The 25,153-nt window shown below is 44.0% G+C and overlaps 1 protein-coding gene across 2 annotated transcripts in view; it reads left to right on the top strand.

Moving 5' to 3' along the window:
- Positions 1-17,821: 17,821 nt before the first annotated feature.
- Positions 17,822-25,153, top strand: part of VRK1 (VRK serine/threonine kinase 1) — an 80,410-nt gene continuing 73,078 nt past the window's right edge. For both annotated transcript variants that reach the window (XM_031454286.2, XM_031454287.2), the window contains exon 1: positions 17,822-17,915. The gene's annotated coding sequence lies outside the window, so the exon portion shown is untranslated. The remainder of the gene's footprint in view (positions 17,916-25,153) is intronic.

Here is a 25,153-nt window from a genome sequence, read left to right on the forward strand (position 1 = left end):
TACATTCTTCCTAGTCTGGCCTCTACTTACCTCTCTACTCCTCTCCACTCATCCCCTATTCTCCAGCATAATTTAATGACACTAGTTCATTCATATCCATGGGGGAATTGGTTCCGGGACCCCACCCCGTGGATACCAAAATCTGTGTATGCTCAAACCCCTTTTATATACTGCCCAGTCAGCCCTCCACATCCATGGGTTCTAGATCCAAGGATTCAACCATCTGGATGGATCCAGAATCTGCAGATGTGGAGACCCGACTGTACCTGTAATTCCAGAAGCCCTCTTGTCTTCCTCTGGGGCCTTGGCATGTGCTGCCTGTGCAGCATTCCTTCTCCTCTGACCACTTCCTCCAGCAGCAGCTCATCTTTCAACAAAGCCCCCTGACGTCTACCCAGCCCCATCCCACCCTACAGGGTGCACCTTTACCTTACGGACCTTGTCACTCTGCATGGTAATGACCTGTTCATGTCTCCTTCTTCCCTTATAGACAATGAGATCCTTGAAGCCAGGAGCTGTATTTTTTTGGGGGGTGGGGGTTGTCTTTGCCTAGGAGAGGACACGGAAGCAGAGTGCATTTTGTGAACGTGGAATGAATGTAGGAGCAAGTGCTTTGAGAACTGGTGGATGGCGTGGCCTGAGAATTCACATTACTCCTTGAGTGGAAGCATATGAGGTATTATCAGCAGGAATATCAGAGCTAAGAAATAACTGAAAATTCTGTTTCAGCATCTGGAAGCTTAACACCCTGCTCCCCAAGGGTGTTCTGCCTTCCCTTGGTGCTGTGAAATGGTGTTAGAGGTCGCTTGTGGGGAAGATGTTCTGTGGTGGAATATGTTTGGGAAACCCAAGACTGAACAAAATTTTAAAATTTCCATCTGACTGTAGGAGTTAAGTACACCGATGAGCATTGACAATCTCCTCATAGAAAGTACAGGATGCCATGTTTCCCAAACTTCACTCTGGAACTCTTCTAGGACCACTGGTCCATGGTCCCGTCTCTGGGAAACGTTGTTCTATTATTCTGGTCTGCCCTGTAGCCCCTCTCAGGGACTACTCCTGCCTTTACCCCCTGACCACCTGGCAGTGGAGCAAAGGCCCCTGGACTCCAGATATTGGCAACTGTCAATTACCAAGCGATGCTAATCATTTTTCTTTTCCATGTCAGGTGATTGGGCTAAAAGGTCACATGGAACCGGGGATGGAGGCAGCCATATGGGCTCACGCACAGCATAAAGGACAGTGACAGTTCTCCTGTTCCCTCATTTTTTCAAATTGAAGCACAACTGATGTATAACATTATGTAAGTTACAGGTGTACAATATAGTGATTCATAGTTTTTAAAGCTTTTACTTCATTTATAGTTATTACAAAATATTGGCTGTATTCCCGATGTTGTATGATATATCTTTGTAGCTTATTTTGTACATAATAGTTGGTATCTTTTAATCCCCTACCCTTATATTGCCCCTCCCTCCCTCTCTACACTGGTAACCATTAGTTTATTCTCTGTAACTGTGAGTCAGCTTCTTTTTTGTTATATTCACTAGTTTGTTGTATTTTCTAGATTCCACATATATGTGATATCATACAGCATTTGTCTTTCTCTGTCTGACTTATTTCACTTAGCATAATACCCTCCAAGTCTATTCATGTTGCTGCAAATAGCAAATGTTCCTTCTTTTTAATGGCTGAGTAGTATTCCATTGTGTGTGTGTGTGTGTGTGTGTGTGTGCGCACACACACACAATGGAATGAATGCATGTGATACACACACACACACCACATCTTCCTTATCCATTCATCTGTTAATGGACACTTACACTGCTTTCATATCTTGGCTATTGTAAATAATGCTGCTATGAACATTGGGGTGCATGTATCTTTTTGAATTAGTGTTCTTATTTTTTTAATTTTTTGGGGTATATACCCAGGCGTGGAATTGTGGGTCATATGGTAGTTCTATTTTTAGTTTTTTTGAGCAACCTCCAAACTGTTTTCCACAATGGCTGCATCAATTTACATCCCCACCAACAGCATATGAGGGTTTCCTTTTCTCCACATCCTCACTAACATTTGTTGTTTGTGTTCTTTTTGATGACAACCATTCTGACAGGTGTGTGATAGCTCATTATGGTTTTGATTTGCAGTTCCCTGATGCTTCATAATGTTGAGAATCTTATCATGACAGATCTGTGACATATTTGAATGCCCCTTTAAAATGAGGAAGTGGAGGCTTGAGAAGTGAATGACCTGCCCACGGTAAAGCTAAGAGATCGGTGGTCTCCACGCTCCAAGTTAGCTTCTTTCCACTGCACCTCTGCTCTCAATGAGACCCCAAATCCTTCAGTTATTAGAGAATCGGGTCAACCAGGGACAGGGAACCTACATTCTTCGAGCGCCTATATGTACCAGGCTTCTCAGCACCTGTAATAGACTGGCCCCTCCCAAGAACACTGGGAGCTGGTGTTATGGAACTTACATTACAGATGAGGTGACCCAGCCAAGGACACACACTGGAAATAACAAAGGAAGTTAGAATTAAGCTCCATGGGCTTAATTCTTAATTTTGGACGCCTTACATGTCTTGGCTTGAGCCACGTGCCTGAAGAAGCTCGTTGCTGTCCAACCAGACTGGTTTTGATACCTGCAGCTGGACCGAGAGAAAGAGCAGCCGTCTGAAACGGGTCTTACGCACTAGCTGGAGATCCAGGCCTGCCGTGGGATTAGCTGCTGCTTCCAGAGGAGCCCTCTGGGGAAAAGGATCAATGGCCAGACTGGCAGATCTAGTAGGGCTTTTGCAATAAAAGCTTTTCATGCCTCTTGTTCAAAGCGTTTAAGTGCCTTTTAGATCACAGACTGAACCATCGACATTATAAAGCGGAACCTTTTAATACCAAAACACACTTCCAGAGTAAAATTCCATTATGGGAAAAAGCATTTCACAGCACCAGGCTAGATGACAATTCTCTCACGTGTAATAGGATGTATGAAATGTTTGATGATAAACAGAGTTCCTCAGCATTGTAGTAAGACGATTTATACCACTGTGTGTGTGTGTGTGTGTGTGTGTGTCTGTGTGTGTGTGTGTGTGTGTGTACACATGAGAAGTTCCGTCTCATTTTGGACACCGGTTTCTTTATCTGCAAATAGTGGGAATTGGACCTGCTGGGCTCTGAGGAGCTTCCTGCTCTCAGATTATACGGAAAAGCCATTTTTCCATTCTTGGTTTCCGTTTCCTCATCCTTAAAATGAGGGCTTTTGAATCAATCTGGAAACGTAGTTGTAAGTGATAACTCAAAGTGGCTTAAGCAAAAAAAGAAAAAAAAAAGTGACTATAAGGGCTCATGTCACTGAAGATCTCAGGAGTGTTCTGGGTTCAGGCAAGGGTGCGGTCAGAGGCTCCAGCAGCGTTACCAGGACTCGATTCCCTTCTGTCTCTTGGCATCGGGGTCATTCAGGCTCCCCCTTTGTGCTCCCCTCCCTTTGCCCCAGGTTCATATGCTCCCTGTTCGGCCACGCCAGCAGAAGGAGAACTTCTTTCCCCCAATGTTTCCACCTAAACCTCTGGATTGAATCTCATGGGCCCAGATTGGATCACAGGGATAAATTGTCTATCCCTGAGCCAATCACCATTTTCAGGTACAAACTACATCAATTGGCCAGGCCTGTGCCACATGCCCGCCCAGAGTAGAAGCTGGGAGTGAGGTCAGCCCGTTCTGACTGTAAAGTGAAAGTCACACAGGATGTTTCCCCATTGGCCTTGCGGAAGTTGCTGATGGAGGAACGGCGGGAGGATGTCGAGAGAATGAAACAACAGATATCCGTCTGGGGTGGGAGCTAGCTCTAGCTGGCTCCCAGGCTCACTCAAGCTGTAGAAGCTTATGGATAATAAATACTCAGTGCCTGCAACACTTTTGAGGTTATTAAATCCAACTGTTTTTGCTTCAAGTTAAAGAGACTGAGGCTCAAAAGGGAGAAGTGACTTGCTCAAGGTCACCTAAGTCTTCAGTAGCAGGCCTACAAAGAAAATTCAGGTCTCTTACCCTCTTCTCCACGCTCCTGAGCCCTCCTCTTTGAGCTATGCAGCCAGGGAGGCCTCCTGGAAAGGGCGGATCCAGGGGAGTCTCTTCGCAGAGTCTGGTTAGGGCTTCGCTGTTTATACTTGCTTCCGCTGATAGCAACCCTTTGACACAGTCAATGCAGGCTGTTTCAAGTTGGCTGATGCCTTCCAAGTTTCCTTACACAGAGTCAGGAATCTCAGATGTGATTTCCGATTATGCTACTGATTTGCTGTGTACTCTTGGTCAAGTCACTTAACCTCTCTGGGCATCGATTCTCAATTTGTAAATTTACCTTATATCAGAGGTCCTGCTTCTCTCCCTACAGATACCTCTGGGATCTCTTGGGTTCCAGAAGGGGACCTAATACACTCTCCCACAATCAGGGTTTCCACGAAGGCTTGAGAATCCTCTCTCTGGAAAAGTTCGTATTTTAACAAAGGGGTTTAAGGATTACAATGGCTTTCTAATAATGGGAGTGTTTCCGGCAGTGTGGGAGGGCACATGCCTGGCTTTGGGGAAGACACATCTGGGTTCAGACCTTGACTCCTCACTGTGTGTGACCTTGAGCAGCTGGTTTAAACTTTTCAGTCTCTGTTTCCATCTCTGGAGAGTGGGGACCTTTGAGACTGGCTGTGCTTGGGCCAGAGCACTTCAATGTGGCAGCAGGGGACGTGCCTAGCAGCAGCTGGTGTCAGTGGGAAATTGTCAGCACAAATGACAGCCTGCTCTCTGTATTCCATCAAGATGAATCCTCATCTGTATTCCATGCTGAATTACGGCAGCGACGTCACCATGGTTGGTGTCGTGGGCTGAATCGTGTCCCCAACAAGATGTGTCCAAGTCCTAACCCTGTACCTGCGAATGTGACCTTATGAGGAAACAGGATCTGTGCATTTGTAATCAGGTTAAAGGTTTTGAGATGAGATCTTCCTGGGTTTAGGGTAGGCCCTAAATCCAAGGACTGGTGGTCCTTAAAAGAGGAAGGAGAGGGGGATTTGATGCACAAAGAAGTCCATGTGAAGACGGAGGCAGAGCCTGGAGTGATGCTGCTGAGGGCCAAGGAACCCTGAAAAATGCCTGGAGCCACCAGAAGCTGTAAGAGTCGAGGAAGTCTTCTCCCCTTGAGTTTTTGAGGGAGCGTGACTCTGTTGACACTTTGATTTTGGACTTCCGGCCTTCAGAGCTGTGAGAGAATATTCTTCTGTTCTTTTAAGTCACCATTTGTGGCAGTTCGTCGAGGCAGCCACAGGAAACTGATACAACTGCCAACCTAAGTTTATGATAAAAACAGAAACTTCTTAAGTCCTGTAGTGTTGACTCAAACTGCCCCTCTGACTATAAATTAAAAAACTCTGACTTCGGTCTTTCTCCCTCACTTTTCTCCCTCCCACCATTCATTCTCAGCATGTGCCCTGTCTCTCTGCTCAGGCTGATTACCCATGGACATTTCCCCTACTGAGCTGATTAATCAAAATACCGAGTCATTCATATCACACTTAGAAATTCCTGATCTGGCTTAAAAATAGTAACAGATACGCACACATAAACCCAGCTACAAACCAGAGTGATTATTGGTGATTTAATTCCCTCCCTGATCATAAGAGGAGGTGAAATTACACTGCAGGAATGCATTTTTAATGATATGTCTTTGCTAATAGAAAATATATTAATATACTATATGCGCATATGCTTTGGCAAGTCAGCCGCCCCAAACTATTCATTTATTCATTCAACACATTTTTATTGGGCTGTGTACCAGGCACTGTGCAAGCCCTCTGCTCTCAGGAATCTTTTGTCTGGTGCAGGAGAAAAACAGCTGAAAAATGCAATGACGCTGGATGTTGACTTTGGTGGCAAGTGCTTTATTTATGGTTCAAAATGGAAATGCTATATAAACAAAATTATAGAGATAGAAAAAGCTTACAACAAATATAATAATTAAAGTAAGGTAAAATAGGAAGGTGGATTCAAGAAAGTGGAGGAGAAGCAAGTATCTAACAGCTCACTTTCTCTCGTTTCCTGAGTCCATTAATTTTCAGATCCCACAATTCATCGATTCTGCTATGTTTTCTGTGTCCCTACATGCCTCATTTCTAGCCTAAATTCCATGGTCAGCCATTAAAATTATTACTTTATACAAATATTTAATTCTTCTGGTTATCTTAATAAAACGCTTTGACTGAGTACTGTTCTGATTTTATCCAAGCTTTATCCATTACATGTGTGCAACTGCTTAGCTGAATACGACTGGGGAAAAACACAAAACCACACTGATTGTTTTAATTTTACATTAGTGACCACTAACCTGAACAGTTATAATATCTTCCCTAAACCTACTGATGCTCTGATTCTCCTATTTATCACAGCCCTCTTCCCCATTTAAACCTATAAAACAGCTTTCATTTTTCTTTTTTTTAAATCGATTGCACTTCAATTAAAAAGCAAATAAGCAACCCATTTAAAATATGGGCAGAGGAACTGAACAGACATTTTTTCCAAAAGAGGAAATGCAGATGGCTCACAGGAATACTAAAAGTTGCTCAACATCACCAATACCAGGGAAGCACAAATCAAAGTCACATCATCTCACACCTGTCAGAATGGCCACCATCAAAAAGACCACAAATAACAAATGTTGGCAAGAGTGTGGAGAAAAGGGAACCCTTGTACACTGTTGGTGGGAATGTAAATTGGTGCAGCCACCATGGAAAACAACACGGAGGTTTCTCAAGGACCTGAAAATAGGATGAGTGCTTTAAAGGGAGGATGCTGGGTGCTGAGAGGGGGGAGGTTGAGGGCACGGGCTCTGGAGTCAGAGCCCTTGGGTTTGAACCCCAGCGCTGTCCCTCATTAGCTGCAGGTCTAAAATAAGCTACTGACATTGCTAGGTCTCCGTTTTGCAGGTCCCTGGTCCTCGGACAGATCCGTTCCTGTTCAGGCTTGGTACTTTTTGGGTTTCAATGGACAGCCTGAAATTAATCAAGCTCAAGTCTCCCTTGCAGTGGGCAGCAGCTGAAATCTCTGCCTCTCTTTCAGTCGTTCAATTGTAGCTTCCCTTTGGGCAGCTCAGAGCTTTGCTCATGCAGGTGCAATTCATTAATCACCCCAAGACTTCTGGGGCGTTTATATGGAGGTTTTAGGGCTGCGCCGGTGACTCCCTCCCTCCTGTGATCCCCGCCCCTCCGTCCCCAGTTTCCAACCACTCTGGCAGCTGAGACACCACCCTGATTCCTCCAGCTGAAAAGATTGTGGCTTTCTTCTGGAGTTCTAGCCACCAGGTGGCCTGTAGACTGGAGGGTGTCCTCAGTGGAAAAGTCAGATAAGCATGGATCTCCCGTGGTGGGGCTCCCTGCTTTCAGGGTTCAAATCCCCTTCCGTTTCTGCCTGCTGTGGGTTGCTGCCCTGCGGGAGGTGAGTATGACGGAGCCATTCTTTTTTTAATCTACATTCGCTCCTTGGGGTAATTCATCCGTTCTCACAGATAATCCATTGTAATTTCTAACAGGCCAACCACGTGCTCATGCTTCCCAAGTCTGTCTCTCCACCCTCTGAAATCTGTAGATATGGACATAAAGAAAAGGACCTTGGAGACCTAGAAGTTGGGGCCAGAGAAGTGGTGGCAGGAGACCCTGCGAAGGAGCTTTCAGAAAAGAAGAACAGAAACTAGGCAGAGTGGAGTTACAGAGACCAGGGGGAGGAAGCGGTTTAAGGCGAGCCAATGGGCAACAGCGTCGAATGCTGTGAGGAGGCCGGGTGAGATCAGAACCGAACAACGGTCATCGTAATTAGTAATGCGCGGTCACTGGGGACCAGAGCAAGGATGCTTTCGGTCGTGTGAAAGAGGCCGACAGCATACTGGAGAGGTCAAAGAGAGGGTCAAAGAGGAGACAGAGACTGGAAGACACAGATGTAGACGTTGGTGGCATGAGAGGGGCCGCAGCTAAAGAAGGTGCAGTCCGTGAAGGGTCACAAGACTAAGGTAGCCTTTTACAATTTCTCACGCGCCCCAAGCCACTTGCACCCTCCATGCCTTTGCATATGCCTTTCCCCCTGCCAGGAAGGTCCTTCCCATCCCTGTCTGCCCGATTCACATCCACTCATCCTTCAGAACTCCACTTGAAGGTCCAGCCTTACCCACAGCCACTCCCCTTGCTGGGTTGGGCATTTCTTCTTTCTTTCACACGCATACATATGTACGGTTCCTTCACGCCCTCCTCCTTTCCCTGTCACAGCTATGGGGGGTTCGGAATTCTATTAACTACCACTCCATCTCCTTTCCTCTGAGTTTTGCAAGAAACTGAAATATAGACACAGAATGAAACAGGTGAATATTAGAATGCAAACTTTATAATCAGTAAAGCTGGTTGGGAGAATATGGCTTGACCTGTGGATGAATGGGCTTCTTCAGACTCTGGCTTCAGATCTAAACTTTGGAGCAACTGCCCTCAGCCAAGCCATATGCAGTCAGATGCAGTGGGGTTCCCTGCCCCTTACATCTGTGGTCCTCAGCACAGTGCTTCTAGACCTGAGTCAGGAAGGCGGGGCGGGTCCTGACCTGAGCCTTCATATTCCTTGGAGGCAGGAGCAGGCAGGCAGGTCAGACAGAGAGACAGAGGATGAGAGAGGGAGAAGAAGGTACTCAGCCCCATGCTCGATTCCTTGTCTCAGTCTTACCAATCTCACAGGTCACTTCTAATTGGTGAGGAGTGGGTGGGAGAAGGGCTGAAATTCCTTTCTAACAGTGCTTCCCCTGGGATGCGGAATGGAATTTTCCTTAAGGGAAACTGAGGGTGGGAACAGCCATCCCCTCTCATAAGCAGCCACCCCCATCCTGTAACTGTCACTTCGTGTCCTTCTGTCCTGATAGAGTGTGGCCTCTTAGAGACAGCAGTCCTGTCTGGTTTATCCTCTCTGGAGATCCTCGCACAGCACCTGGGCCATAGTAGGTGCTCAGTAAACCTTTGTTAAACAGTAAATGAATAAACTTCAGTTAAACTACTGGATGTGCCAAAGGGCTCTGCACTATGTCCTGTAATCCTCTTAAAGCTGCTTCACAGATTTTTAAAACAGCCAAGGCCTTGCCTTATCTCTTTGCTAAGCTAAGACCAATGACAGTGAAAAGAATGATCAAGTTCACAAATTATCCTGTGGCTTACATTTTAATTCCCAAAGATAAATGTTCCCTTGGTTAGATCATGCTCTTTGCTGCTGTTGCAGGTGTTAGCTCATGAAAATACTGGCTGAGCTCAGCGACCTGGTGTGAAATGCAAATCCTGGGAAATTCAAGCATTCTGGTGAATTGCAGCCTGGGTTTCTTTGATCAGTGGTCACTAACGGTCTGCAAGCCAGCCACACCCATGAGAGGCAAAACAATTAATTTGTTTGCTAGACATGAGTATAATTTATCAGCAACCTGGTTATTCATTCTCTCTCAAGGTATTAACCAGAGCCATAGATGCAGAAAAAGAGGAGAGTGGAAAGTCCACTGATCTAGTTTTAGTAGGTGGTGTGGCGTTATCTTGGCCTTGGAGTCAGACCGTCCTGGGTATAAAACACCATTCTGTCATTAACGAGCTACAAATACAGTTAAAGGACCTGCTCTCACATGTTAGGTCATCATAATAAGACCTGGCTTTGGGTTGATGATAAGGATTAAATAAGTCAGCATCTTCTCAAGGCCTCCCATGACAGACGTGCAGTGATTTTTCATTCCTGTTCCCTTTCGCTGTGTTTTGGAATTCTGTTACTCTACACCCAAGCTTGACACTTATCTCAATGATCAGATTCCAGATTTCTGAAGATCCGGGGCCATGTGCTTTCTTCACCGTGTAATCCCACATCCCCTTTGACATGGAGGAAGAACACAATCTTTGACACCTTATAGTTTAGTTCAAATCCTGCCTCCATCACTTATTGGCTGTATGACTTTGGGTGAGTTGCCTAAATTCTCCAAGACTTAATTTCCTCACCTGTAAAATGGGCTAATAATGGTGCCTACTTCACAGAGCTCCTGGGAAAACCGAAGGAGATACTAGATATACAGTACTAGGGACCATGTCTGGCACTTGGTACCTGTTAAAATACATTAGCTGCTATTATTTTAAAATATTTGCCTATTAACTAATTGATAGGCTATGGTTTTAGCTAAAGCAAGGAGGTGGTGATGGTGATGATGTGTGGAAAAAAGGAAAAATGCATTTTCCATGCAATGACTATATTTGGCAACAAGTCTCTCCAATTCTCTTGTGATAAAAGGATTTTGTTTTGCTCAAAGCCCCTTTGAGTCTCATAATAATGCTTATATATAGTGCCTTTTGTCCTAGAATCTTGGAGCAGCCCTGAAATCAAAACATAACCAGAGTTGGATGGCTGCAAAGATAAAAGCAACAATTTGCTTTTGTTTTTGGAAAAGCTCTCATTCCTTTCCTAGTTTGCAACTTGGCAGCTGGATGTGAACATGTATGTGTATTTGACCTGGGTCTATGGCAAGCCACTGATGGTAAATGATGGTTGAGGCTTGGCTCCTGGAGATTGAGTGACGTGAGAGGTGGACCTCGTGATGTTTGGAAGGTGGGCAATAAGAGAGGGATGAGCTGAAGGAGGAGGAAACAACCTTTACTGAGTGCCTGCCAGGGGCCAGGAACTTTACACATGCTATCTCATTTAATCCCAACAGCTGCTAGTATTTGCAGATGAGGGAGGAAGCTCAGTGAGGTTAATAATTTATCCAAGGTCACACAGCAATTAAATGGCAGAGGGAGTTTCCAGACTTGGGTCTGCCTCCTTCACAAAACCCACACTCCTTTCGCATAACCACTTGCTTCTTTCTTTCTCTAAAGATGTTTGTCTTCACTTTCAAAAAGTGTGGAGTGGGAGAAAGGAGGAAAGCTGCATCGCTTGGGAGTTGGGCATGACAGATCCAGTGTGGCACGTGGGGAGTGGAATGAAAAGGAGCGATTATGTGGAGAGAAAGTCCGAGGATGCAAGCCCTAGATATCCTAGAATTCAATCCAATCTAAGACTCCATCAGTTCTAAAAGGCTCCATTATTTTATGTGCTACTAATTCAGAAAAAATAAAATCACCGCCAATTACAACTGGCATTGATTGTAAGATATACTCTGATTTCAGAGACATTAAAATGTGAAAAGCTTGCATGTTAGAACTGATACGGGATGCCATTGATCAGGGCAAGCCCTTCTCTTGTACTAGATGAAATTTAAAGCAGGACACAGGGACCGTTCTAGGTATTTTAAGCACAAAGGGATTTAATATAGGGGGTTTGGTACATATAAAATCGCTGAAGGGCTGGACTAGCAGGCAAAACTTGCCAGGGAAGCCACTAGCTCTGCCACAATCAAAAAGAGGAAGGATGAGGAAGTCACCACTGGTTCTGGAGAGTCTAGGAATTCTGAGAGAGTTCTAGCCACTTGCACAGTTAGAAGGCACACTGCCCACCACTCTCACTTCTGACACCAACTGCAAGTTTGGTGTGGAGTTCCCCAAACCACTCATAGGTTTTTTTTTTTTTTTTTAAATAGAGGTAGTGGGGATTGAGCCGAGGACCTCGTGCATGCTAAACATGTGCTCTACCACCAAACTATACCCTCCCCCTGCTCTCAGTTTTGATATTTTGCTAGAAGAACTCACAGAACTCACCAAAAGCTGTTATACTCAAGGATGCAGTTTATTGTGGGGAAAGGATGCAGGTTAAAATTGCAAGGGCAGAAGCAGAGGCCAGGAGGGTTCCAAATGCGGAGCTCCAGCTGTCCTCGCCCCATGGAGTTAGGACAGTGCTACTTTCCCAGTATCAGTGTGTGACAATCCACATGGAGTATTGCCATCTAGTCCAAACCTCAGTGTCCAGAGTTATTCCTGGGGCTCCGTCAAAAAGGTGTGATTCATTGCTCACATCCTGCTCTCAGACTCCAATCCCTCTGGAGGTTGACCAATACTGTGTGACCCAAAGTCCCCACCATAAATTGCATTGTTGGCCCTTCCAGCATGGCCAGCCACCACCATAAGTCATATTGTTGGACAATCTGGTGACTCAAGGCTCCCAGGCAAACAAAGACACCCCTATCAGGCACAGCATTCCAAGGTTTTAGAGATCACCTTGCAGAGGCTGAGGACAAAGGCCAGGGCTCTTTTTGGGCAAGGTGAAATTCTCTATCACACAAACTGACAACTGGACCTGCCACCCAAGGATCACAGAGCTCCTACTGCCACCAACACAACTGCCCTCTGGCCCTCACGGCATTGGACACATGGCACTGGAACCCATGTGTTCAATCCCAAGACTCCATGACCGTGTTGACACCTCACTTTGCCTCCATATCTTCTTTGAGGAATCTCACCTGGGGAACCTCATTTGCGTCCAGAGCCCTAAGACCTTGAGCACCTGGGAAATGTGGGTTTTGGCTGTGCAGTCCTGCAGCAGGAAGCGACAGTAGAAGGGGATAGAAAGGTGTGTGTCAGTAGACCACAGCTGCCACTCCCCCTGACAAGGGGGCAGAAAGCAACCCGACCACAGGCAGCACACATCATCCCCAGCTCGCAGAGTCTCCCCAACACCCTGTGAGACAATCCAGTCGTTCTTAGAGGCTCACACATTAAAATTTTCTGTACCACTAATCTCTCAGAACTTAGAGAAGACAAGCAGCTATGGCATCTTGAAAACCTGCTCAGGAGATGGAAACGTATGAAATGATGCCTGGTTGGTGCACTGGTGGCGAGTGGTTAAATGTTCGGTCTTCTGAATCAGTCTCAACCTTGGCTTAAAGCCCAGCTGTATCGCTTACTAGCTGTGTGACCTTGAGTCAGTTACTTATCTTCTCTGAGCTTCAATTTTCTCATCTCTGTAGCTGTGGGAGGGCTAATCTCACTCCAAGGGTTATTGTGACAATTTCTTGCTATGTTGCTTGTAAATTATTAGCACAATTCTTGGAAAGTGCTTAAAACTTAATAAATGTCTGTGAGTCCGTTTCTGTTTTGTAAAAAGTTCATTTGTACTGGGGGGGGGTGGAGGGATAAATTGGGAGTTCAGGATGTGCAGATACTAACTACTATATATAAAATAGATAAACAATAAGGTCCTACTGTACAGCAGAGGGAACTGTATTCAGTATCTTGTAATAGCCTATAATGAAAAGAATATGAAAAGGAATAAATATATATACACACACACACATACAACTGAATCACTATGTTGTGCACCAGAAATGAACACATAATAAGAAATCGACTACACTTAATAAAAGAGCTTAATAAATGGAAGCTGCTACCACCACCACCACCACCACCATCCTCCTCACCATTGATGCCATCATAATCAGGATGAAGGAAAGGAGAAGAGAACATTTTCCCAGGACTTTAAAACCTCATTCATCTACTTTTGACCTTAGACTTATCTATAATCATCAATTATTGTATCATTAAATCCAAAAGAACCTATTTCTTCTACTGTGGGCATCACTAGATTTGTTCAGCAGAGTGAGTAAGTCAGTGTTACCTTGTCTATGAGGCCTGGCAGAAAAATTTGCTTTTCTTACTGCCTTCTCACTGCATGGAGTCTGTGTGCTACCAGTTAGCTCTGGTCTCATTACATTTTCTGACACCAGCAGCTGCGATTGTCATCAGTATGGACTTGGAGTCAGCCAGATCGATTGGCCACTAGCAGTATGACCTTGAGCAAATAATTCCATTTCTCTGGGATTTTGTATCCTCCTCTGGACACTGGGGATTGTGTTACCCACCTCTCGGGGTTACATGAGATGGTTTTCCCAGCACATAATAAATGGTCATAGGAATCACAGTTACTAGGATCTGTGGACATGTCTGGCTCTCCCATTGGATTATAAATCTGTAAGGGCACCATGACTGGCACATGGTCAATGCAAAAAAGTCCTTGCTAAAATGGAACTAAGCACTCTGGGTCCCTGGGATGGGATGAGACATCAAAAGGGGATGGAGGAGTGGAAACCAGAGGCAGGGTACTCAGAGGACTTCCAAACATATTCTGCTCCGCGTCCCTCTCTTTCCCCTCCTCCCAGCAGGTAATAACTCCTTGGGTTGTTTTTAGGTGACCTACGCTGAGCAATGACACCCTAGCAGCTTTGTTCCAGGAAGATCAAAGTCCTTCTCAGACATTACCTCATTTACCGCCCATCAGCCTGGGGAGGCAGAGAACTTGTTGGCCCAGGATGATTGTTTCCATTCTACAGATGAAAACAACAAGGTCAAGGACGGGTGATCTGACTCATCCGTAGATCCAAGGTCTGCCGAAGCCAGCCGGGGAAGTACTGCTAGTGACTATCATGCTTGTCTGAACTTCACAGACTGGGTTTCTGCCATGGTCTTGCTACACCAACCTCCCCTCCTTTTCCCAAAGTGTCCCATACCATTGTTCCCTTTCTGTGCATTTATGCTTGGGTTACCGGGGTTGGAGGATTCTTGGAAATAAAAGAGTGCACATCTATATGGACCCCATGTATAGATGTTAAGCTAGTCTTCCCTTGCTAGGCAGCTGGAAAAATTTTTATTCATTGGGCTGAACCCACTCAGGGGTCACCTTGCTTCATCCACAATGACCCTTTGGCCAGGAATCCCTTTACCTGACTATGCCAGCATCTTGTACAAATCTCTATCACAGCACCAAAATTATTTCCCTAGAAGAATTATCCTCATGTACTGAGACTGAGCATAGAGGGGCAGTAAAAACCACATTTGGAAGTAGATTCAGGGGCCTAGAATCCCTTAAACTTTTTGATTTTTTTTCCTCTCTAAGAACTGAGATAGTGTATGTGGAAAAACACAGGACCTAACACATAGTAAGGTCTCCCCAAAATTAGTTAAACCAGACCCCCCGAGTTCCCATTGGTTAGCCCAATGCCTGGCTCACAGTAAGTGCTCAGTAAACATTTGTTTGCACTGTACAGATATTTTTGGAACATATGGCAGGACTGTACTCATGAACCTTTCCTCCCGACTGCAATTCTTTTTTTTTAATTGTTGAAAAATTATTTTTATTTTTATTTATTTACTTTTTAAATCGAAGTATAGTCAGTTTAGAATGTTGTGTCAATTTCTGGTGTATAGCATGTTTCAGTCACACATATACATACATATATTCCTTCTCATATTCTTTTCATCACAGGTTACTATAACATACTGAATATAGTTCCCTGTGCTATACGTCGGGACCTTGTTCTTTATTTTAAACTGGTAATCATATAGGCTCAAATATACTTTAAAAAAATCTACATTTTCCTAGTCCCCTCCCCCATATTTTATGATTTTTTCTTTTTTCTTTTATTAAATATAGTCAGTTCACAATGTTGTGTTAATTTCTTCTGTACAGCCTAGTGACTCAGTTACACACATACATATATTTCTTTTCATATTCTTTTTCACTATAGGCTATTACAAGGTATTGAATCTAATTCCTTGTGCTATACTGTAGGACATCGTTGTTTTATGATTTTGATGTCCTCTTTTACATCTTTTACATCTCTTGCTGTTCATTGTGGTTTTCATCACATTTCCAATTGTGATTATCTTTTTACTATAGATTCTTGTTCCTTTTCCAAGTTCAATTCTTCAATTCTGAAGCCCAGCTCTGGCAAGTCCTTACTGGTCAATCTTCTCCATAACCCTGATCTTGATACCAAGCTATCAGCACATAAAAATCCACTGAGGGCCTCCTATGACCCAGAGTTGTATCCCCACCTACAGCACCTCAGACAGGCAGCCTCTGGGATGGCAGCCTGGACTGATGTCCTGCCATGCTCTGCACTGGCAAGACATCTCAGCACATGTGAGTGATGTTGGAGCTGAAGTCAACTGCCTTAGAACATGGCTGCGTTTAAGTACAGTTTATCAGTAAGCCATCCGACTTGGGGGGAGGGGGCCATGAGTTCCAGAATAAATACACTCTGTTCTCATCTTGGGATACTCCAAGCATTTTTGCTGATTTAATTGTGCTTCAGGGCTGGCCAACTGTCAACCCAGCATGGATGCAGGGATATTTCTTCTGCATGAGGTTAGGGGAACACGGTCACAATATGACAGGTGAGCCCTGTTCCGAGTCTTCATAGTGTATGTATCTGTGTGTGTGTGTGTAGAATATCTTTCTTTCAGTGGATTATGGCCACAGATTCTTGTGGGAGAATTCCACACCCCTGAGATGTGTGACTCTTGAGACTTCGCTGCCGACAATCATTCACTGCACGCTCCCCTTGTGTGTGTGTTTCCGTCAGGGTCTCAATAAGAAGGAGATGACACATTGAAACAGGGTAATTCAAAGAGGGTTTATTTGCAACAAGAGTATTAGCAATGGTGTGAGGGTGGGATGGAGCAGTAATTTGTGGCACAGCAGCAGTCATTGTGTTATCAGCTGCGAGAGTCAGGCACAAAGAGAGGGAGCTGTCACTGCAAGCTGGAGGGGAGGGCCAGGAAGCAGTGGACTTCAGCTGAGGGCCCAGGCCAACGGGAGGTGATCTTGCCAACAAGGATCCAGCAGAATACTCACCTTCAGCAACAATTTTCTTTCCTTCCCTACTGGCCAAATCCTCCAGAAGCCAGGGGCACAAGAACCTAGAAGTAGTTTGTACAGCTCAGCCTCATGGGGCTGAGGGCAGACTAGAGGAGTATCTGGAGCACGTGAGGATATCTGGAGGGGCAAATGTGAGTCGTCAGACACAATACTGAACTGTCCAATGGACAGAGTCATTCCGGGTTTTGTGAGGACCAAAGGTCCCACAATCTGGGGGGTTCACTTTAAGAAAATTGTACAAAAATATCTTACCTTGGCAAATAAAAACAACCCCAAAACTGTCAACACAAAACTTTGAAAGAGACTTGTGCTCACGCTTCATTGATTCACTGTAAATCTCCCTCTGCCTATGGCTTTGGTGATTTTGACCTAGAACTGTGTCCACAAAAAGCTTACAGTCTCATGAGTGATGAAGGCTTAGACGATGCATGATAATTACAAAGCAAATGGTGGCAGGAGAAAATTACAGATGGAATACTATGGAAGGTTAGGCAGACATTGAAATAGGCTTTGACAGACATATAGGGCTTAGACACATGTCTGTGGAGGGACAGAATACTATTACTACTACTATTTATTGAGCATTAACTACGTACAAAGCACTGTCTCTAGGTTATCTCACTTAATTCTGACAGAAACAGGAAACGGAGACTCGTAGAGGTCAAGCAGTTTTGGTCACAAAGCTACAGAGTGGAAGAGCTAGAATCTGAACCGGGAGCTGTTGCTTCCACAGCCAGGCCATAGCGCACTGAACCAAGCTGCCGAGGGTTCCAGGGTGTGGACCAGAAGGTGGGAAAACGCAAGCATCAGCAGGCAGATACGCTCGGCCAAAGCGGAACATAGGACTTCTTTTGTATCCAGCTCTTTATCAACACACTTATTTAATTAATCAAGCTACTTTGAACAACAGCAATATTTATTTCGGTTCCTACGGCATTGACACGTACAGCATTTTACCAGAAGGATAGACTCAGGCTGTGGACCACATTTCCCAGAATCCCACGGGAGCACACGAACCGGGAGCGCCTTTTCCCTGTAAAAGACTCCACTTCCCAGCATGCAGTGGGAGCGCGGGATCGCGGCTCCCGGCATTCCTGGGGAGGCGGCGGGGGCCAGCGCAGGCTCCGCCCCGCCCCGCCCCGGGCGTTCCCGCTCGCTCCGCCTCTCCCGCTCGCCCGAGCCAATTGGAAGGCTCCATACTGCAGGGTGTGACGGGGCCGGCGTCGCAGCGAAGTTGCAAGTCGGCGAAAGCGGCGGGAAGTTCGTACTGGGCAGAAGGCGACGGGTCTGCGGCTCGGGGTAGGGCGCCCGCTCGCGAAGCGGTCCAAGGCGCCGGCTCCGAGCAGGGACCGCGGAGGGGGCGGCCGGGGGCTGGGCTGGCGCGGGGAGGTGGCCGGGGGTGGACTGGCGCGGGGAGGCCGGGCGGCCGTGACCTCGGGCGGCGCCCGGGGCTGCGGACTGCGCGGCTCGGGCGTCCTCTCTCGCCGGGTCTCCCTCAGGCCCCGCTGCGGCCCCGCGCTGTCTGCACCGGCCAGGCCGGTTCTCCGGGCTTAGTTCCCCCTTCTGACGGCCTGTAGGCGGGTCAGATTTGCGCGGCGCCCGGGGCGCTCGGCCCGGTCTGAGAGATGGCCTCTGTGGGCCGGCCTGGACTGCCGAGGTCCCTCCGCCGTCTCGGAGCTCACACTGTGCGGGGGAAACGGAATAGAAGCAAGCACGACAATTTGCAGATGCTGAAAAGCTCCCTTAAGATGAGGACAGGCGGCTGTGGGCCGGAGGGGTGGGGGCGAGGGAGGGCATCTCAGAGGAGGCAACGTCTGACTTGGACCTGAGATGGGGGAAGGAGCCTGCGCCCTTGGGGATAGCCTTCCAGGCCTGGGCATGGGGAGGAGGCCGGCCGGTTTCTAACCTGCCATTGTCCGCGGCAGGCCTGGTGGGAGCTTGCGCTTGAGGGCGAAGTTCAGGGCCGTCCAGCTCCGTGAGGAGTTTTATGAGGGGTATTCGCGCTCCTCTGACAGTTCCTCCTCTGTTCTCGCTCCCTGGCTGCAGGGTGGCACCCTACACTGGTGCAGCTGTAGTCAAGGGTAACAAGTAATTTTTCCTGCTGTCGACATAAGTTTAGGCTCTGGTCTCAAAACTCTCAGGTAATCTAAATTGACAGATAGCACCAGAGTAGGTGGGTTGAGAGAGAGGGAGGAGAGGTAGACACTTAGGTTCCTATTGAGGCCACCCATTTTTGTAACTTCTTTTCTACCAAGTTACCCCCCCCCCCCTTTTTTTTTTCCCTTGCTTTGTATTGCGTGTTCCTTTCCCTCCCCCATCTCCCCTTCTTGGAACAGCTTGGAAATACCAGTTGTGCTATTGGGAGGTAGTGGGTTTAGGGAGCTGCTGAAGAGCCTCATTAATTCTTTTTCTTTTTCTTAAACTGGAATTGCCCATCTGTTGACTCTGAAATTTGCAAGAATTAAAGTAGGGCAGCATTTATTTTTAAGAGTTCAGAATAATGGCACCTTACTTTTCACGATATGCTGAGCGTGATACTTTTGGGCAGAATTTAATCTACAATTTTAAAGCAGTTTCAGAGGGAGGCAAGGATTCGTTATATAATCATCTTATTCAGATTATGTTGATGCTTTCCGAAATGGCAAGTAGTAATTGGAATTAAGTTTCTGGACAGATAAGGTTGTGATCATCTGCTAGCTGTGGAAGGGAATGTAACTTAAGTGGTCACTTAACAAGGGCCTTCTCTACTCAAGTTACCATAGGTGCTGTTCTCTGTGCACCTCAACACTGCTAATCAGAGTCTGAGTTAGTGTAGTAAGACAGTTGAACTCGATAACAATAAACTTGTGTTAAGCATTACTGGCCATTTAATTCTAGTCTGTAGGACAAATACCAGGTTTAGAGTGTAATGGCTTCTTATGTTCAGTGCTGCAGAAATTATGAGAGGGTATTTGTTAAACAAATGAGAAAATGGAGGAATGTGTCAAGCCTAGAACCTGGCATATAGTGAGTTAGTAAGTGCCCAGGAAACGGTTATATGGAAAGCTTATGCTGAGTTTTATTCCAGGATGCAAGTGTATATTTTAAAAATAACAGTAATGCATTCAAAATGTTGACAGACCCTAAAATTAAATTTCTTAAATAGGCCAGCTTTTTTTTTTTTAAACTTGAGAACTAATGTGAAATAATAATAAATATATAAGTGAATGTCCCAGATGTCTAGGAAAGAAAAACAAGATTTTTATTTTGACAACTATGTTTTTTTTTTCCTTAAAGCCATCCCTAATAAGATATGTGCTATGAATAGAATTTTGATTTGAAAAATAAAACTTTGAAAGTATTTTTGATTTGATAAATAAAGCTTACTGAAAATGAAGCAAAGCTTAAAAACTTACCTTCTATCAAATGAAGGACGATTCATGAATTTATGCAAATGGGCAAATGCTGATATCTCCATATATCAGGCAGGGAACCTAATGGAAATTAAATGCTGCCTCTTTGTGTGTGCCGGTGAGGCTTTCATGGAAATTGGTCTTGATGGATTTTGAGAATGGATTGGTAACTGAGTAAGACTGGATAGTATATTTCAGATGGATAGGATATTTTCCATGCTTGCCAAGGTTATTTTGCAGAGTGAGCAGAAGTGGACTCACTTATTCACCAGACGTCATGTGCCTGCTGAACACCGGGAACTGTGCAGGGTGCAGTCTATTCTTGCTATTGTACTGTTTTGTCGAAGCAAGTTTTCTTTTAAATTAATAGAGATCGTTTTTTTTTTTACTTTGGTTATCTAGCATCCAGCACACAAGAGGTCAAGTATGTATGACACATTGGAAAAACTATACTCTTAGAGATAAAATGTAGAAAATACGAAATTTTTAATAAGGATGAAAGATTAATTTAGAAAGGTGATTGAATCTTGACAAAGCATTTAGCGTGGGGCTGCAACCAAGATGTGTTTATACTGTAGGATACGTTTGGCGCCTTTGACCAAAATTCCTGTGACTGTTCTTCCTTGCCATTATAAAGACATAAAGAGGGCCGTGCCCTTTGATACTTTTCCCCTTTAGCTTCTGAGGGATATTTAAATACCTAACATTCTGAGGTGGTGGTTTTGATGTAATTTCATACACTTACCCAATTATTCCTGCTCCATCTCTCCCAGTGTTTTAAATCTTTGCACTCAAACTCAAGTGCATTCCCTCATTCCTTTCTGGAAGACATATGGACAACACTTTAAGAAAGAAAAGCTCTCTAGAGAGCCCAGAGAAGTATGAAGTCTGACCTTCCCCCTGTAATCGGAGTTTGATTTTTAATATTCCCCGGTAAATACTGATGACAGGAAACTACTTGTAGTAACATTCTTCAGTACATTTATTAAGAATTTTGTTAGCCACAGCATTTTTTGTCAACTTTGTTTGAATTGTTTTATTTATTTAGTGTTCATGTAAGTTCATGGATTTTGATGATTCTTTGCAATAACTCTTCTCTCTCCATGGGTTCTTGCCCATAGGATAGGAACCAGTACTCTAAGATTTGAAAATTAGATGTTGTTCACACTGGAGGAGTATTAAACATATACAGACACTAAAGTGTTTATCAGTAGTAAGTGGGAAGATACACTAGACGGAAGTCATATAGTTAAACTGCAAGGTTAATTAATTTGAGATTTAGGAATGTTTTTATTTTGATCATATACTTTTTCAAAAATTGTGTACTTTATAGTAAGGACACATTTGTCTTATGGAGCTCAATATCCAGAAGGACATAGTGGGTCCCACAAGGGACTGAATGAGAACTGGACAGTCATTAGAAGCAAGGACAGCACCAACCCACTCTTTTTACAGCTCTGTAGTTTCTTTCTGTGTGTTTATGTCATTTGCTCTTTGCATACAGGCAGTCTTTCTGCTGGTTACATTTGGGTCTGCTCCAGATCTAGCTTCTTGTTTCAAGAACCCCAAAGAGACTTCATTATCTGATTATAAGTTGTAGCCAGAATTAAAAAAAAAAAAAAGTCATGAAGTTAGAAATCTTACAGCTGACTACAGCTTTATTTCAGATTAATTGCTTTTCTCAGATTGTTTTACCACCTAACAACTGAAGAAACGCCATTGATGATGATACTATGTATAAATGCGTTGTGATCACATTTCATAATACTAAGTTCTGGGAAGTGCTGTTAAGCTTTCAGTCTTCACAGACTGTGTGTGGAACATGGAGACACAGGAAGTTGCCGTTTCTACTGGCAAAGTTGCTTTTGTTTCACTTCTTATTGTAGTTTACTTCGATGTGGCAACAGAGATATCACAATACAGATTATATCTAGTTATAAATTCTTTGTTAGAGGTAATAAGACAAAAGAAGTATTTAGGAATCAGGAAAAAATTTTAAAAATTCATTTAAAAACTGGGAGGTTATATGTAAGAGTCTTAATCTTACTGGTTTTACAGGCTTTTAGAAAATATTGTAGAAAGTGTGAGATTTTCAAATTTACATTACCTCATATATTGCTGGTAGGAATGTAAAATGGTACAACTACTCTGGGAATTAGTTTTGCAGTTTCTTAAAAAGTTAATTGCACGTATGAACATATGACCCAGCAATTGCACTCCAGGGCGTTTATCCTGGGAAAATAAAAACTTACATTCACACAAAGACCTGTATGTGAGTGTTCATAGCGGCTTTGTTGATAATAACCAAAATCCAGAAACAGCCCCATGCGTCCTTCAGTGGGTAAATGGTCAAATAAAATGTGGCATAGCCCTGTAGTGGAACTCCAGTCATAACAAAAAGGAACAGACTGTTGGCACAAACAGCAATTTGAATGGGGCTTAAGGCCATAGTACTGAGTGAAAAAAAAAACAACAATCTCAAAAGGTTGTGTGATTAGGATTCCATTTACATAGCATTCTCGAAATAAAATTATGGAAATGGAGAACAGATTAGTTTAGGCTGAGGTGAGGGCCGGGTGAGTTGATGTGGCTAAAGGTGTAGCGTGATGGTGTTTCTCTGTGGTGACAGAACAGGACTGTATCTGGATTATTGTGATGGTAAGATGTATCTTCATCCATGATGAGCTGTCACAGAACCATATACACATGTACACACACACACACAGAATGTAAAAGCTGAAATTTGAGTGAGTTCGTGAATTACTAGCACTGTCTGTCAGTTTCCTGTTTGGTCGCTGCTGTGCTTGTGCACTGTGTGGCTCTGCCACGTTCTATACATGTTTTATTCACTCACGAGGGGCTGTAGGTTGTTTCTAGTAAAACATTTGGCTGTTGCACGTAAAGCTGCTGTAAACACTCATGTACAGGTTTTAGTGTGAATATAAGTTTTTAATTTTTTTTAGGATAAATACTCAAGAGTGCAACTGTTGGGTTGTAGGGTTAAGTATGTGTTTAACTTACTAAGAAACTACAGACTTTCCCAGACCTATACCGTTTTACAATCCTATCATCACTGTATGAGAGATTCATTTTCTCCACATCTTTACCAGCATTTGGTGATGGTGGCATTTTTTAAAGTCAGCCATTTTGATAGGTATGTAGTGGTATCTCGTGGTGGCTTTATGATGATGAACATCTTTACCTGTGTTTATTAGCCATTTCAAGGGGTTCAGAACGAGCCTCTCCAAAATGTGCCACTAGGGCATGTGGATTACCTTAAGCCAAAGACAGTGGAGACCCAAAAGACTCAGGAAGAGCTTTTTACCTCTCCCCTCAACTGCCTAAAAGAATTTAGGTAGGGGGCCTGGCTCAGAGAGACCTTGTTTCAGAGATAACTTTTATCTGAAAGACCTGTTTGGCCTCTGATTACCTGACATCTGATCTTACTGCCCCGTGAATTACCCTCCTCTCTTTTGAAGGCAGCTCCTGTCCCATTCCTTAGCTCAGGGTGGCATATAAGCCTCAAGTGCCAGACTTGCTCTTGGGTCTCATATTTTTACGGAAGTGTAATTAAATTTGTTTTTCTCCTGTTAATGCCTATTTAATATAATGAATACACCAGTCAAAAGAACCTGGGAAGTTAAAGGGAAACATTTTTCTCCCTACACATGCATAGCTTATTTGGTGATTTGTCTTTTCATATCTTTTGTCCATTTTCTAATTGATTATTTGTTTTCTCCTTGTTGAGTTGACTGTATCCTTTATATATTCTGAATGCAAGTTCTTTGCCAGATACGTGATTTGTAAATGCGTTCTCTCAGTTTGTGGCTTGTCTTTTTGTTCTCTTCCAGTGTCTTCTGCAGCACAGAAGTTTTTAATTTTGATGAAGTCCAACTTATTGATGTATGGATCCTGTTTTTGGTGTCATGCATGTCTAAGAACTCTTTACCAACCCCTAGGTCAGGAAGGTGTTCCAAGTTTTCTTCTAAATGTTTTACAATTTTATGTCTTACATTTATATCTATGAACCCATTTTGGGTTAATTTTTGCAGGGTATGTTGTTTATGTTTTGGTTTTTTTTGTGTGTGTGTCTGTGAATGTCCAGCTGTTCCACAACCATTTGTTGAAAAGACTATGCTTTCTCCATTGAATTTTTTTTACCTTTATCAAAAATCAATTGACCATACACTGTAAATTATATTCAAAATGAAGATAGGAGGAAGTGAATAATTAATTATGAAAATTAATACAGATTGGTGAAGGTATGACATGGCTTGTGTCTTGAAAAAATATGTGTAGATTTGAGAGGAAGTGAGAAAACATTTTTACATTTTAGAGAATAGCATGAGCAAAGCTAGGTCCTAGAGAAAGTAAGTAAGGACTGGCTGTTTGGGGGAGTCATGGGAGTGAGGGGGAGGAGAGAAGTAAAGCGGGGATAGTTGGCTCATGAGTGTAGAAAACTGCTGGCTAATTTATGGTTAGTTTCATTGGCCACTTGAGGTATTGTAGGTTCTTGAGCAGAAAACGGGTGGTAGAAATGGTCTTCAAGAGACGTTTTATGGCCATGTATGGCAGTAATAGGTTGGTAGGAAGACCAGGATATAGCCATGACCCTTAACTTGACTTAGCACTTTGTGTTACATCTACCAGAAAGCCAGAAAAAGTGGTGCCACTTCAGAGCATTAAGTCCTTAGTGTTTCCTAGAGAAATAATGGTAGATTTGCCACTGTCCTCAGTGACGGATACTGAGAACTCTGCTGGATTTTCAGATTCCCTCATATTAATGCTACTTTTAGTAATTTGTACATCTGGGAAGAAGAATAGTTTCTGTTAGCTCATTGTTGATGTGGGTGACGTTTCTTATCAGGCCTAAAAAGGGTCCATGATGTGAGCAACTGAAATGATAAAAACAAGGAGTTGACACATTGGTCCAATGAGGAAAAGTTAATGGCATCACTTTTATTTATCATGGCAAAGAAGAGACTCAGGGATTATGTAGTCAGTATCTGCTGATACTTGTATATGAAGAACTGTACAGAGAATGATGATGACCAGTTGTCCTTCAAAATCACCGAGGACTGAATGAGGACAAACGGATCAAATTGTAGCCAATGAGTTTTTAGTCTGAGGGAAGAATTTCCAGGC

The sequence above is a fragment of the Camelus dromedarius genome, chromosome 5 (genome assembly GCF_036321535.1).
Source record: "Camelus dromedarius isolate mCamDro1 chromosome 5, mCamDro1.pat, whole genome shotgun sequence".
NCBI classification, from domain to species: Eukaryota; Metazoa; Chordata; class Mammalia; order Artiodactyla; family Camelidae; genus Camelus; species Camelus dromedarius.